Source organism: Canis lupus, chromosome 19 (genome assembly GCF_011100685.1).
Source record: "Canis lupus familiaris isolate Mischka breed German Shepherd chromosome 19, alternate assembly UU_Cfam_GSD_1.0, whole genome shotgun sequence".
Taxonomy (NCBI): Eukaryota; Metazoa; Chordata; class Mammalia; order Carnivora; family Canidae; genus Canis; species Canis lupus.
In genome coordinates, this window is record NC_049240.1 from 50,738,077 (window position 1) to 50,755,232 (window position 17,156).

Genomic DNA, 17,156 nt, shown 5'->3' on the forward strand with positions numbered 1-17,156 from the left:
TCAGCCCAGGTTGTGATCCTGGAGACCCGGGATCGAGTCCCACATCAGGCTCCCTGCATGGAGCCTGCTTCTCCCTCTGCCTGTGTCTCTGCTTCTCCCTCTGTGTCTCATGAATAAATAAATAAAAATCCTAAAAAAAATCAGAGTTGAAATAAATGAAATAGAGATCTAAAAAACAATGGAAAAGACCAATAAAATAGAGAGCTTGTTCTTTGAAAAAAAGAAAATTAATAAATCTTCAGGTTCATCAAAAAAGAGAAAATTCAAATAAAACAGAAATGAAAGAAGAGAAATAACTGACATCACAGAAATAAAGGATTAAAATAATACTATGAAAAATTATATGCCAGTAAATTGGACAACCTAGAAGAAATGGATAAATTCCTAGAACATACAATCTTCCAAAACTGCAAGAGAAAGAAGTAGAAAATTTGAACAGACCCATTATTAGTAACCAAATTGAACCAATAATCAAAAAACTCCTAAGAAATAAAAGTCTGGGATAATGGCCTCATAAGTGAATTCTACCAAACGTTTAAAGAACAGTGAATACCTACTCTTTTCAAACTATTCCAAAAAAACAGAAGAGGAAGTACAGCTTCCAAACTCATTCTACAAAGACAGTAGTACCTGCTACCAAGATCAGATAAAGACACTACAAACAAAAGAAAACCACAGGGCAACGTCTCTGATGAAAAGAGATGCAAAAATCCTCAACAAAATATGAGCAAACCAAATCCAATAATACATTAAAAAATCATTCACCATGATCAAGTGGATTTATTCCAGGGATGCAAGTGTGGTTCAATATTCACAAATCAATCATCATGCTATATTACAAATAAGAGAAAGGATAAAAAGCATATTATCATTTCAATAGATGCAGAAAAAGCATTTGACAAACTGCAACAACATTCATGATGAAAACTCTCAACAAACTAGTTTTAGAGGGAACATACCACAACATAACAAAGGCCACATGTGAAAAACCCATAGCTAACACCATACTCAATGCTGGAAAAGTCAGTGCCTTTTCTCCAAGATCAAGAACAAAACAGGGATGTCCACCCTCACCAATTTTATTTCATACAGTATTGGAAGTCCCAGTAAAGGAAATTTCTTAGACAAGAAAAAGAAAAGCCATCCAAACTGGTAAGGAAGAAGTAAAATATTCACTATTTGCAGATGGCATAATACTATAGACAGAAAACCCTAAAGACTCTACCAAAACCTACAAAGTACTGATAAATTAATTCAGTAAAGTCACAGAATACAGGATCAGTATACAAAAATTCACTGCATTTCATTTCTGTATACTTATGAAGTAGCAGAAAGAGAAATTAATAATCCCATTTACAGTTGTACCAAATATATAGGAATTAGCTTGGCCAAGGAGGTGAAAGACTTCTATTCTGAAAACTACAAAGCATTGATGAAAGACATTGAAAATAACACGCATAGAAAGATATTTCATGCTCACAGATTGGAAGAACCAATACTGTTAAAATGTCCATACTACCTAAAGAAATCTATAGATTTAATGCAATCCTTATCAAAATACCAACATTTTCCACAAAACTAGAACAAATAATCCTAAAATTTGCATAGAACCACAAAAGACCTCAAAGGGCTAAAGACATCTTGAGAACAAACTAGAAGTATCCCAATTCCGGATTTCAAGATATACTACAAGATGTAGTAATCAAAACAGTATAGTACTGGCACAAAAATAGACCAGAGATCAATAGAACTGAATAGAGTCTATAAATAAACCATATTTATACAGTCAGTTTATGACAAAGGAGACAGGAATATACAATGGGAAAAATACAGTCTCTTCCACAGTGTTGGGAAAACTGGACAGCTGCATGCAAAAGAATAAAACTGGACCACTTATTTACACCATACATTAAAATAAACTCAAGTCCTAAAGCTAAGACCCAAAACCACAAAATTCCTAAAAGAAAACATATGTAGTAATTTCTCTGACACCAGCTATAGAAATATTTTTCAAGGTATGTCTCCTCAGGCAAGGAAAACAAAAGAAAATATAAACTATTGGGACTACACCAAAAGAAAAAGCTTTTTCACAGCAAAGGAAACCATCAACAAAAGAATGATACAACCTACTGAATGGGAGAAGATATCTGCATAAGATACCTGATAAGGCTTTAATATAAAAGTATATAAAGAACTTATACAACTCAATACCATAACACCCCAAATAGCCTGAATAAAATAGGCAGAGAACCTGAACAGACATTTTTCCAAAGACATGCCGATGGTCAGCAGACAGATGAAAAAATGCTCAACACATCACTAATCATTGGGGAAATGCAAATCAAAATCCAATGACCTAACCTTACATCAGTCAGAATGGCTCGTATCAAAAAGACAAGAAATAGCATGTGTTAGTGAGGATGTGAAGGAAAAGAAACCTCATAAACGATTGGTAGGAATTGGTGAAGCCCTGTAGAAAACAGTATGGAGATTCCTCAAAAAATTCGAAATACCATATGGTCCATTAATTCTACTACTTAATATTTAGTCAAAGAGAATGAAAACATTAATTTAAAAAGATATATGCACACTTACGTTTAATGCAGTATTATTTACAATACCCAAGATATGGAAGCAACCTAAGCTTCCATCAACAGATGCATGGGTAAAGAAGACATGAAACACACACACAATTTACTCAGCCATAAATAAGAATGAACTTGCCATTTGTGACAACATGGATGGACCTTAGGGTAGGGGAACTGTGCTAAGTGAAATAAATCAGAGAAAGACAAATACTATATGACTTCACCTTTATGAGGAATCTAAAATGGAAAACAAAAAAAGAAGCAGACTCAAAAACACAGAGACCTTGTAGTTGCCAAAGGGAAGGGGTTGGGAGGAATGGGTAAAATTGGTAAAAGAGTTTAGGAGGTACAAATTCCTAGTTATAAAATAAGTTATGGGGATGGAAAGCATAGCATTTCTGGCGAGACTTTTAATGTATGGAACTATCACCTTGTACACCAAAATTAATATAACATGGTGTGTCAATTATACTTTGACAATTTTAATAATTAAAAATTTTTAAACAATTGTAAGTGTTCTTTATGGTTAAAAGCAATTAAAAAGAAAATTTATACACTTGACTATATATGTATTTCATAAAACAATATGAAACCAATTTATAAAATCAATCGGAACATTTTTACCAAATAGTCCATGATCTATGTCAATTTGTACATGTTTTTAATTAATCTAAATTATATGTACATAAAAAATATTGAAAGCATAAATGGGGGAATGGCATAAATATATATTTCACAAAACTGAAAATACAAATGACTGGCAAATTTTTAGCAAATAAATAAATGTAAACTAAAATGAGAATACACAAATGCCATTTTAAAATGTTGATTTATCCAAATTTCTAAAGAAATCATAATATCTAGTATCGGTTAGAATGGTGAGAGTATAAATTGAAGCAACATTTCTAGAAATAAGTTGGTTATAGTTTTCAGAAGCCTGAAAAAAAAAATCTTCGAATCATACAAATGGATCTTGGAACTTGTTGATAAGTTCCAGTAAAGGAGCACAACTATTCCAATAACCCTGAAGGAAAAATGGTCATCTTCTTCAACTTTTAGGGAAGTGTCATTAGAATTGATGAGAGAATAAAGAAAAAGCCAGCTCCTTGAACCAGCAAAATCCTGGAAATAATTTAGGAGATGGAAGCTACAGCTAGATCATTTATACAACCCCTTTTTGAACTGTTGATTCTGCTTCTCTGAATAAACTTCTAGGAAATAATCAGAATATACCCCCATATATTTATTTGCAAAGATGTTGGTTGCACTTTAGAAGAGAAAAAAATAAAAACAAAATTGTCCAGTAGAAGGAACAAGTGTGTTCACATTAATACACATTCAAGGTCTACTGTAGTCTTTCTTTTCTTTCTTTTTTTCTTTTCTTTTCTTTTTTTTATTCTTTTCTTTTTTCTTTTCTTTCTTTTTTCTTTCTTTTCTTTTCTTCTTGTTTCTTTTTTTTTTTCTTTCCAGTAGCCTCCACACCCAGGGCAGAACCCAACTTGGGGCTCACACTCACAACCATGAAATTAAGATCTAAGCTGAGATCAAGAGTCGAATGTCTGACTGAACTACCCAAGTACCAATACCAAAGTGTATTTTTAAAGATGTAACATTAAATAAAATCTGTTGATAAAAGTATATGATCTTAGAACAACATATCTAGGCAGGAAAACTACAAGGCTTTAGATACTACTCACTGAATTGTAGAATTACTGGATTTCTAATGTTTTTACCATGACTATAAGGTTTACTCAAGTCACAAGAGTCTGTTACACTACTTATTGGAAACTGTAAATACACTACCAAAATTTCATTAGATAAAAATGATTTTTGCCAACTTATCATAATAACCAAAGTTAGTCTTCCTTTAAATGACATTGTAAAGGCCTTACATTTTCATAAAATCTTTTCTAGATTCTTTTAAAACTGAACCTAAATTGCCTAATTATGCTTTATTCAGTTTTCTGTTCTACAACATGGAAAGTTGTCAATAGAAAAGTACCCTTCACGAATTCAATATCATATCATCTCTCGATGTTATAAACAACCTGTGTGCAAGGGGCAGATGAAGAACTAGCAAATGCTGTTTTCCCTCTTGGCTTCCCATGAATTTGTACTATCTAATGTTCTGAGAAGAGTTTTGGACACCTCTAAATAACAGCTGAGAGAAGGAACTGCGGTACTTCAATCCTTGTTTTTGGCAGTATTTGTTTTTAATGTGAAAGCAAACAATAAAAGAAAACCTTTCCCATCTGCTTTTATCAGCCAGAAAGTCAAACCAAAGTCATAGTATCCTCAGCAAATAGCACTTGACTTTAGTACACAAACTCATCCTTCATTTATAGATACAACCTCCTAACATGTTAAGTCAACATTAGAATGATAAATAGGGCCCAAGTTGCTTAGGAATATTTCAGGTGATTTTGAGTAGGGCTCTCCTATATTTTCATTTAGGATTTGTCTATAGAGTTGAATCTCTAGGTAAAGACTCTGAAACATCAATCCTATTTCCTGCAAAGACAAACATGTTGAAGTAATTTTTTTTCCTTTTCAAAACTGCTTGTACCTCAGAGATCAATCTATTGTCTACCTTTGTGAACTTGTCAAATATCCACTTTACAAATAGCAAGAGTGCAGGTCAATAGATCATTATACAGGGCCACATAAATGTGATAATGAGAGTGACAAAGGTACACCAGTATGTAAAATAGCAACAAAGCTGCTAATTAAAAGTGACTTCAGGAATTGGATCAAGATGGCAAACAGAGCAAATGTGTTTGTTTCTAAGTCCCAATCCAAATCTCCACAAATGACAGAAAACACACCCATTTCCCTTAATTGTAAGTTCATTACAGCACTGGAAAAGCATAAGGGAGTTAATTTGGGCCAGAAATTTTAGGAAATCTGCACCACATGGAAAGCAGTTAAAATCAATATGCATGAAGAAAACTGCCACAGAAGGTAGAAGGAGCTTCAAGGTTGTTTCACACCCAGAGAGCTGAGCAACCGTCAGGGTGATTTGGTGTGTAAACACATTTGAAGTAGTTTAGCAGATTAACCAATCACTCTCTGCCCCCAACAAATAAGCACACCCAGACACACACACACACACACACCCAGACACACACACACAGCAAAAACAGAAATCCTTTGGAAGAATGCAGCATTGACTGTGTGCATGCGGGCCAAAAAGTCAGTGAGGAATCCCCACTGTCATGGGAACAAGAGAGTTTCAATGTCGAGAAATGAGCTGCTAGTGTATACTATAAATTGCATGTCATACCATTGCCCTACAACTAGGCAGGCAGTAGTTAACAGAACCACACATACACATAGGTAAATAAAGACTCTCTGATACAAAGATGACATCCAAACGCAAATCCTGAGAGATTTTAAGAAAATCAACTCCATGAAATAAAAGTACCAAATTAAGAATAACAAGAATTAACATCTGAAGAAACAAACTTAATAGAGCGGAGTATGAATTTTGATAATTATGTATATTCGTGTAACACCCCAAAACAAGATTTAAAACATTTATATCATTTCAGAAAGGTCTCTTGCTCCTTTCAATCTCCCCATTGTGAGCAATAACTTTCTGATTTAAATCACCATAGGAAAAAAAATAATAAATCACCATAGAATAACTTCGTCTGTTCTTGATGTGATATAAATGAAATCATAAAGTATATATTTCAACCAAATGCTTTTGACATTCACCTATACTGCATACTTCTTAGTCAAAAATAGTATTCTATTGTATAATTATACCATATATTACTGATCCATTCTCCTGCTGTAGGACATTTGACTAGTTTCCAACTTGAGGCTATTGTGACTAGAGCGGCTATGAACATTCTCGTAGAAGTATTTTTTATTAAGAATGGAATTTCAAGGCCATAGGGTAGATAGAAGTTTAACCCTATTTTAAAAAATGCCAACCAGTTCTCAAAATGTCTGTCCCATTTTACACTCCAACCTACACTGTAGTAGACATCTGTTTTCCCTACATCCTAACCAACATTTGGTATTGTCAATCATTTTTATGTTAGCAGTTCTAGTGGGCATGGGTATATATTTCGTCTGGTACCTTGTTCAATAATCAATTATGTATATATGGATTCATTTCTTGACTCTACCTACATATATAGAAGTAGCCAATATCACACTGCCTTTATGATTGTGGCTTTCCAGTAATATAGTAAGTCTTAAAAACAGATAATGTAAAGTTTGCCATTTTTTTCCCAAGATTGCTTGGTGTAGTCTAGATTCTTTATATGTCCATATAAATTTAGAAATAGATTGTTAATTTTCAAGGGGAAATTGTCTACTGGGATTTTGAATGAGCTTGCTTTGAATCAAAAGATCAATTTGAAGAAAATTGATATCTTAACAATATTGAGTTATTGAAACCATAATCATGATCTAGGTCTCCATTTACTTAGGTTTTCTTTTCTTTCTGCCATTAATGTTGTATAATTTTCAGTGTAGAGGTCGTGCACCTTTCACTAAACTTATTAATATGTATATTTTTTCTAGCACTGTTATAAATATTGATCATTTTAATTTTCTATTTGTTCATTGCCAGTATACAAAAATAAAATTGTCTATATTCAATACTATGTCAATACCTCAAAACTATGACCATGCTACATTTAGCTATTAGCAACAGCTTTTGGTTGGTTCCTTTAGATTTTTCTATGTTAACAATCATACTGCCTGCAAATAACACCTGCTTTTACTTCTCTTCTGACTCTTGTGTCTTTTATTTTTCTTACCTTATTACAGTGGCTAGGAGTTATAATTAAATGTTAATGGAAGTAGTGAAAATATTTTTTACTTTGATCCCAATCTTAGGAGGCAAAATTGACTATTCTGTTATTAAGAATGAAATTATCTGCAAGATTTTTTTGATAGGTGTTCTTTATCTGATTTAGGATGTTTCCTTATATTCCTTATTTGCTAACACTGTGTTATGAAGGAGTGCTGGATTTGGTCAAAAAATTTTTTGCATCTTTTGAGATAATAACATCATTCTGATTTATTCCAATAATTTTGTGAATTAAATTTACTGAAAACCAAATTAATTAAAATAAAATGTAGTTAAAATGAACATTAAAAATGTTAAATCAGATTTGTATTTCTGACGTAATACTTTAGCATAATATATCATTAGATTCGATTTGCTAATATTTTATTAAGCATTTTTACATTTGTAATCATGAAGGTTATTGGACTTACATTTTCTTTTGTCATAGCTTCATCAGGTTCTGATATCAGAGTAATGCTGGCCTCATGAGAAAAGGAAGAAACTGCTCACTTACTCTATTTTCTGAGAGTTTAAGTTTGGGGTTACATATTAAGTATCTGACAAAATTAACCAATGAAGCCTTTGGTCTTGGGGTTTTCTTTGTGGGAAGCTTTTGAATTACTAATTCAAGTTCTTTAACAGATTTTCAACTATTCATATTTTCTATTTCCTCTTGATTTCATTGTAATAAATTGTAGAAACTATAGTGATGTCTCCTTTCTCTTTTTTCTCAAATAGGTTTTTTTCCCTCCTTTTTTTCTTAATCTTGCCACAGCTTTATCAATTCTATTAATGACTACAAAGAACCAAATTTGTCCTATTTCAATAATTTCTGCTCTTATTTTTTATACTGCCTTTTTCTACTTACTCTGGGTTTGGGGTTTGTTTGTTTAGTGTTGTAAGGTTGAGTGTTGTAAATGTTAACTTTATACCTTTATTCCTTTAGAACATTTAAATCTATAAATATTTCTTTAAGTTTGGTTTAACAGTAGCAGCATCCCGCAAATTTTTGTGTTGGATTTTCATTATAAGTCAGTTTGAAATATTTTCTATATCCCACTATATTTTCTTCTTTAATTCATAAATTATTTGAATGTAAACTTTCTAAATTGAAGTTATTTGGCATTTTCAGATAATTCACCATTACTGATACCTAACTTAGCTTTGTATTGGTCAAAAAATAACTAAATATGATTTTAATCCTCTAATACATATTAAAACTTGTTTTGTAACTCAGCATATGTTCAATCTTAGTGAATGTTACATTTGCAATTGTAAAGAATGGGTAATCAAATTGTTGGCTATGATACTATACAAATATTAATCAAATTGGTTGAAATGGTTTATAATATATAAACTTATTTTAAAAAAATTTTAATGCTCATTCTGGCTATTACTGATAAAGAGGTGTTAAAATCTCTAATTATATAGATTTGTTCTATTTGTCTTTTTTACTTTTATCATGTTTGGTGACCTGAATGTAGGAGGGAAAATACTGCTCCTGTTTCTCCTTTACACTGACACTCTACTCACTACTTACAAAACACTTTAATTCTGATACCTCTGGTCCCCAAATGTGTAAGTGGGAGTTCCACACACTGAGTAATTCTCACACAAGAGCTAGATACCCTACAATTTAATCCAATACTGACACTATTTACCTGGAGATAGTGTCAGATCCCACAGGTTAAGAGTCAGTCCCACAAGACTGCTTCTCTTTGGCTTCAATGCCAAGCATAAATCTCTTTTTACCAATGCTTCTGAAGGATAAGCTGTAAATCAGAGGCTCTCATATCTTTTATTGTATAATTTTCTAGAGTGGCACAAAGAAGTCAGGGAAATATTTTACTTACCAGGTTACCTGTTTATTATAAAAAAATATAACTCAGGGACAGTCAGATGGGAGAAATGTATAAGGCAAGGTATATGGGAAGTGGGATAGAGATTATATGTCCTCTCCAGATGCACTACTCTCTCAGCACTTCCATGTGTTCATCAACCTGGAAGGTTTGATGGGAGTGAAACAACACCATTGTTTTGTTTTTTTTTATGAAAGCTTTAATAAATAGAGACAACTGATTAAATCATTAGCTATTGGCAATTGATTTAAGCTCCAAGTCCTCTCCTTTTCTCAGATATTGAGGGGTGGGACTGAAAGTTTCAACCCCTTAATCATGGTTGGTTCCTGTGGCAATGAGCCCTCATCCTTAGACTCTTTCCAAAAGTCACCCCATTAACATAAACTCAAGTGTGATTGAAAGCAGTTTATTATGAATAACAAGATGATGCTTTTATCTCTATGGAGCTATTTTATTTTAAAGAGGTTTTTTATTTATTTGAGAGAGGGAGAGAGAGAGAGAGAGAGAGAGAGTGTGTGCACAAAAGTAGGAGAAGCAGCAGAGGGAGAGGGAGAAGCAGGTTCCCTGCTGAGCAGGAAACTGGCTGTGAAGCTGGATCCCAGAACCCTGGGATCACAACCCCAGTCAACAGCAGACTCTTAACCAACTGAGCCAACTAGGTGCCCCTTTGGAGCTATTTTAGGACAAAAAGCCAAATATTTTAACACAAGACACTCCCATTGCTTTTTTCACTTAGGAAATTTAAAGTGTTTTAGGAGCTCTCTGGCGGAAATAGCAAAGAAGACCACATATTTCTTACCGTATGCCACAATATCACAATGTTAAAGTTCTGTTATTAGGTTTATAATACACATTTAGGATTATTATGTCTTCTTGATAAAACTGACCCTGCTATAAATGTTTTACCTTTATTTCTATTAAGACACTCTATCTTGTAGTTTCCTTTATCTGAGCTTTCCTATTTTTGGTGTACTTTTCAAATACTTGACTTTCACTGTGAAGGTACCTTTATACGTAAAGTGTATTTCTTATACACAGCATAGAGTTGATCTCACCTTAAAAAGTCTGACAGAATTTGTCTTATTTGCATGGGGCATAATTATCGATAGTTTTGTGCCTTTTATCATATTTATTTTATATTTGCATCATCTGATATTTCTTCATTGTATTTCCTTTCTTCCCTTTTTCTGATGAATCAGCATTTTTAAAAACATTTTTTTATCTCCTTTATTGACTTTTAAGCTATACTTCTTTGTACTACTTTTTCAATGTTGCTTTAATGACAATATATTTATCTTTTCATAATCAGCTTTCAAATAATATAAAGAAATGTAAAAACATTACAGTATTATTATTGCTTCCCACTTTGAATTTCTTTTTGTCATATATTTTACTTTTACATGTGCTATGTATTCTAAAAGTTATTATTTGCCTTAATCCATAATAAAGTAAATTAAAATATGCAAGAATTTAAAAAAAGCAAAACTACATTTTTTATTTAGCCACATATTTACCATTTCCATACTTTTCATTTCCTCCCACATTTATATGGGCTTCCATTCTCACATCATTTCCTTACAGCTAGAACAACTTTTCTTTACTATTTCTTATAGAAAATATCTGTGGAGAGACTTCTTTCAGCTTTTGTCTATCTGAAAAATCTATTTCTCCCATCTTCACTTTTGAAGGATATTTCTGCTGAATGTAGAATTTTGTGCTGACAGTTATTTTTTTAACACTTTAAGCATGTTATTTCATTTTATTTTGGTCTCCATTGTTTATGATAAGAAACCAGCTGTCATTGGTATCATTTCTCTACTGTATATATATTTTTTCTTCTCTAGCTGCTCTTTAAATTTCCCTTTTATGTTTGGTTTTCAGCAGTTTGACTATAGTGAGACTACATATGGTTTTCTCTGTTTTTATTATGCTTGGGATTTATTAAACTTCTCAGATCTCCAAGTTGGTCTTTTATTAATTATGGAAAATTCTTAGCCATTATATCTTAAAATATTTCTTCTGCCCCATTATTAATCTCCCCTTCTGGGAGTCTAAGTACATATTTCTGGGATTCCAAATACAGGTACCAGATGCTCTGTTCTTTTTTTTATGTTTTTAATGTTTATTTGGAAATTTTCTAGTGATCTATCTTTAAATTCACTGAATCTTTTCTCTTTTGTGTTCAACCTACTGTTAATCCCTCAGTGTATGCTTCATTTCTGAGAAGTATGTATATTTCATTTTTATACCTTTATTCCCTCGTGAAATAAATCACTCATCCCTTATCACAGGATGTTCAAATTTTTCACTGGACTGTAATATCTACACGCATAGCTTAACGTTTCTGTCTAATCATTACAATAGCTGGTCTATCTCTGGGCATGCTGCTATTGACTATTTCCTCTCTTTCATGGGTCACATGTTTCTACTTCTTTGTGCATCTTATAGCTTTTGATTTATACAAACCATTTTATGATAAAAATAAGAAGAGTAGAAATTAAAGAACTAAGATTTACTCCCAATATAATAAAGCATGTCCCTGCTTCTGTTAGTCATTATTGATAAGCTTGATGGGTGTCCTGTTTGTCTTTATTGCTTAGGTGTAAACATTTCAAACCAGGAGAGGTCTCTCTTTATATTTTGTGAGAGCTCTCAGCTCTACTGCCCTCCTCCCAGTTTTCAGCCTTTAGTAAAGATGTGAATTACTTTGGAGAGATTTGTCTCAGCTCAGTTGTTTTACACCCACCCTCCGAGAGGCCACTGTGTGCACTTGGTAAAGCTTCCATATGCCTCAAATATACCCTGCCTCCAGCCTTCACTGTATGACCTACACACTTATTGAAGGTTCATAGAAAAAAAGTCAGTAGAACAGTACAGATTCATCTATGGCTGTGGATAGTTATTATCCATAATTCAAGCCCACACATGACTAATAATAGTTACCTAAAACTTTAGCCAGTTTCTCCTTACACCCATCTATCACAGTATTCTCTCCTACAGCTTCAGTAAGGCTGAAAGAAACCATCCTTCTCTACTCTGCCAAGGAATATTCACTTTAAGAAATTTCACTTATTTACTTTTCTTTACATTCTCACTCCATTGTGATTAAAGCAAAACCGAACAAAAACCATGATTCTATAGATTATCTGGCTTTAGTTGCTAGGGTGGGAGCAATTATCTCTTCCTAATTGTAAAATCCAAAGAATACTAATTATAGAATACTAATGCTACTTTTAAAAAGTAACCAATTTTATTCTCTGGAAATGAAGAATGTGATTGCCAAAATGTGACTGCCAAAAATAAAATAAAATAAACCCCTCCATAGATGACATCTGTAGAATGACAGAAAAGCCACAGCTGAAGAATAAATATATTAAGTGGGAAAATTTCATTGTGCTATACTTCCAAAATATTGCACAATAGAATAATATAGAAATTGTGGCAGAAAAGTTTAGAGAAATGAAGCATAAATTCAGAAATTTAATATATTTAAGCACTTGAACTAATCATATTGAATTATTGAAAAAAGTGGAAAGAAGAAACAGAAGAAAGGAAATAGTCAATTAAGTGATATAGAAAAATTCCCTGAGCTTAAAAAGAGACATATCTTCAATCAATCTGAAAGGATCTATCAAGTGTACAGTAGGACCTTGGATGAAGAAAAACATGCTACAATGCTCTAGATATGATATTCACTCTTACAATTGAAGCAATAAAAATCAAGGTAACATCAGACTTCTCATTGCCAGTCCTGTGAGTGAAGACAAAGGAGTAACATCAAAGTTCTAAGAAAAAACAATTTTGAATTTAGAATTGTATGCCCAAACTTTGAAGGATATATATATATATATATTTATTTATTAATTTTATGCATTTATATATTTATTTTGGATTACCAAAATCTATTGTCTATTCATTTGATACTAATTCTCCAAAATTCCTCTTGAATATCACTCTTTCCCCCTAATTAAAAAATTTGGCTTAGTAAAACAGATTCTAATCCCTCGACCAGGTATGGGTACTTTTTTTTTTATTCTCAGGCAATTAAATACATGGTATACTCTTACCCATAATGTGTACTTCAGAAGTAGACTCATGGCAGAACTTAAGCCAATTAGAGTAAGGACAAGGATTTTTATTTTAACTTTGGAAAGAGCAAACATCTCTTCTCCGTTGATCTTAAATTAAGGGAAAATTAGACCAGGAACAAAGAGCACTCATCTTGCCACTATATGAAGTCCAGAAATTAAGTTAACATGGAGGAAAGCAGAACCAAGAGATAGGAAGTTTGAGAGCTAACCCCACTGGAGTCATTGTATCAAGTAATGCCTAAAACTGGATATCCCTGGGCTTTTCATGTAAATGAGCCAATAAATCTTTCTTTGGTTTAAGCTGGTTTCAATTAGATAATCTGTTATATGCCAGTGCAAAATCCTAACTGATCCAAAACCAAGTATTAAAAGGGAAAGCAATGTGTGTAAAGAGGCATAATAATAGATTGTACTTTGTATTGTCTCTCTTCCAGATTTTTCCTTCTATCATTTTTTTTTAGAATCAAAGCCACTTACCTGAATAATTTCTCTGGTTTCTCTTTACTATGTGTGGCCAACTAGGAGCATGGTAGAGAAACTAGGATGATTACCTTTCTCTTGTCTCACAGTTAGCTAACTCCATCAAGATGCCTCAAAGGTGACTAAAATCACAGGCAATCATTCCTATTATTTTTTGAGCTCTGATTCTCAACAAATGTGAACCAGGGCAGCCCTGGTGGCTTAGCAGTTTAGCACTGCCTTCAGCCCAGGGCGTGATCCTGGAGCCCTGGATCGAGTCCCACATCAGGCTCCCTGCATGGAGCCTGCTTCTCCCTCTGCCTGTGTCTCTGCCTCTCTCTCTCTCTCTCTCAAATACATAAAATCTTTAAAAAAAATGTGAACCAGCAGAAGCCATACATTTCACATTTTTAGACCACAATGTAATGTCTATAGAAACAAATAATAAAACTGTAAGTTAAAAAATATTCTTGGGAACTCTTAACATACTGTAACAAGCACATGTAAAAAGTGGACCAGAAAAGAATTGCAGTTATGTGTGTGGGGTGGGGGGCACCATGAGTTCAACAAAGGAAATATGCTTCTGATGATTCTTTGGCTGCATATAATAGGATCTGACATATCCTAGTCAAATAAATAAAGGAAATACTTCACAGAGTGTATCTTCAAATAGCTACTCTAAAAAAGAAAATTAACTTATTAAGAAATAGATAATGATAGAAAAATTGCCGAATTTTATGACACTGAATGTTTGTAGAGTGGTCATTCACAAACTTCAGCTTCATGAAAATCACCAGGAGTTCTAGCTAAAGTACAGATTACAGGATTGGACCCCCAGAGTTTCTGATTCAGCAGATCTGGGGTAGGAACCACAGAATTGCTTTTCAAACATGTTTCCAGATAAGGCTGACGTTGCTGGTCTCAAAACACCATTTTATAAGCCACTGTGTTCGACAAGGTTAAGAACATGTGAACAAAAAAGGCAATTGTTATTTTAAAAATCTGAGCATCAAAACAAGAAAGGTAAAATCCCCACTCTTAGGGAACCTATTTCCTAGCAGTAGGAGATGAGTAAGAGACATATAAACTAATAAAACATAATATCAGATAATAATAAGTACCTGTGGACATTAAAAAGATGTGTACAGAAAATGACTAACATGGGATAGAAAGAGTACATAATGCAGACAAGGAATATCTTTCTGGGGTGATATGTGAACTGAGAGGTGAAGGATGAGAAGGGGTTGCCCTTTTGAAGATCCCAGGAAGAATGGAACAAGCAGAGAAAGCAACCAGCCAAAGAATTTAAGATGAAAAGATATTTAATGTATTCAAGGAAGGAGCGTGGAAGTAGTAAACAAGGAAAGTGTTTTTAAAATAATGAGATTTAAATGGTAGGAAGCATGCCATGTAGGCTTGTAATGAGCATGGAAAAAAATTCATTTTATTCTATACAATGGAGATGCTTTGGAAGGTTTGAACTGTCAGAGTAACCTATTGTGAATTTTGAGAATATCACTGCAACTATTATTTGGAGAATAGACTGTGGGTGGGAGAGGGGAGGAATGGCAAAAAGAAAAAAAGAGAGAGAGATAGGAATAAATGTTACAAGAGTATTGCAGGATTTAGGTAAGACGTGTTTATGACTTTATGTAGATAGAAACAGTAGATATACAAAAAGGTAGAAAAAATAGACTACTAATTGCTCAAATTGGCTAGATCTGAATCAGTTCCGCCTTGGACCTAAGGGATCACATACTCTAAGTTGTATCCCCACATGGTTCTGAGGAGCAGCCAGGTTTAGGGTATACTTTATTATATAGATTACTATCATAGATAGGCTGCATGAAACCAACCTAAGTTTCTAAGTAGGGAACGTCCTAATGAAAGAAGAATTTAAAGATGATGAGTCTGGTATCATACAAGACGACAAACGTCCTGCCGATGAGAGTAGCAGTCAACAGGCTATCACAGTAATTAAGGCATAAGCATTTGGACTGTACCAAATATGGTAACCCCTAGCTATGTGTGTATTTAATTTTAAATTAAATTAAAAATTCAGTTCCCTAATTATACCAGCCACACTTCAAGTGCTTAATAGCCACATGTGGCTATTGTTTACTACATTGGACAGTGCAGATATAAAGCATTTCCATCACAGAAAGCGTTTTGGGCAGCGGTGGCCCGGGTTATGAAGTTGGTAGTGGGTAGAGAATCTAAGGGGCAATACTGCGCAGACGGTGGGGTGAGAAGGAGGATTAGCAGGGCACAGTGATACGTGAAGCAGCATTACTGTATAATCATGTGGCTTTTGATCGAAAAAATGAAAAATCTGTATAAAAATACACTCAAGTCAAGGGCACTGTAAAATCAGTACTTGCTGTGTTACACAATTCACCACAATATTTTTTTCAATATAGGAAAATACCATAACTGATAAGATAAATATTATGATAGCAAGTTTTTTTTCCTCCCTCCTCTCCTTCTCTGTGGGTAATTACCAATGTCTGTAATTGACAACAGTTGATCAAATCAAAATAGGAAAACTAATAACGAGCCAGATTCTCCCACCACATTGCACCCGTTGAAGTCAGTGAAAGCTCTGTGCACACAGGGAGACACATGGCGAGCTAATCTGGCCCAGTATTTACACAGCACTTTCAATTTGAGGATCTTAAAATGTTGAACAAATATGCACTTTTATAGGCCATCCCAGGAGATAGAACCATCATTTGTACATCCGACTATATTGGGTTTTAAAAGTTTGAGCTAAAGACTTTATGCTACCTAAAATAGTGGTATTTAAAAGTGTGTTTCCTTCTTTCCATATATGTATGTGTCAGAATTCACAAGATCTGAACCTTCTGTTTTAAATTAAGTTTGGATAAACTTCATGGCTTCACTCAGCTTAGCCTTTCAAATACCATCTTCTTCCTGCTACCCATCTGACTTCAGATAAGAAAGTCAATCACTCACTCATATTAACCCAAATTAAGTAACTTCACTCACTTAGGAACATATTCGTGCACCATGCATCAGAGTAGCATACTCTCGTCACGATTTTACATTTCTTGGAATTTTTCAGATGAACAGTGTACAAATGTGTTAATTGAATCTTGTTCTCAATTAACCACAAGTGGATTATCCAATTGATAGGTCATTCAGACATCCTGGGCCTCTTCTCTACCCCTTACCAGTAATTTGCAGACAGCTGTCTCCATCACTCTGCAGCTGGCCCTTGTGCCATTAATAGCAAGACAGGCTGGGGAGGGAGGAATGGAGAGAGCTGTTTGGCATTAGGTCACTTGGTTAATTAGAGAAAGAGATAATGCTGCCAATTTGTCCGCTA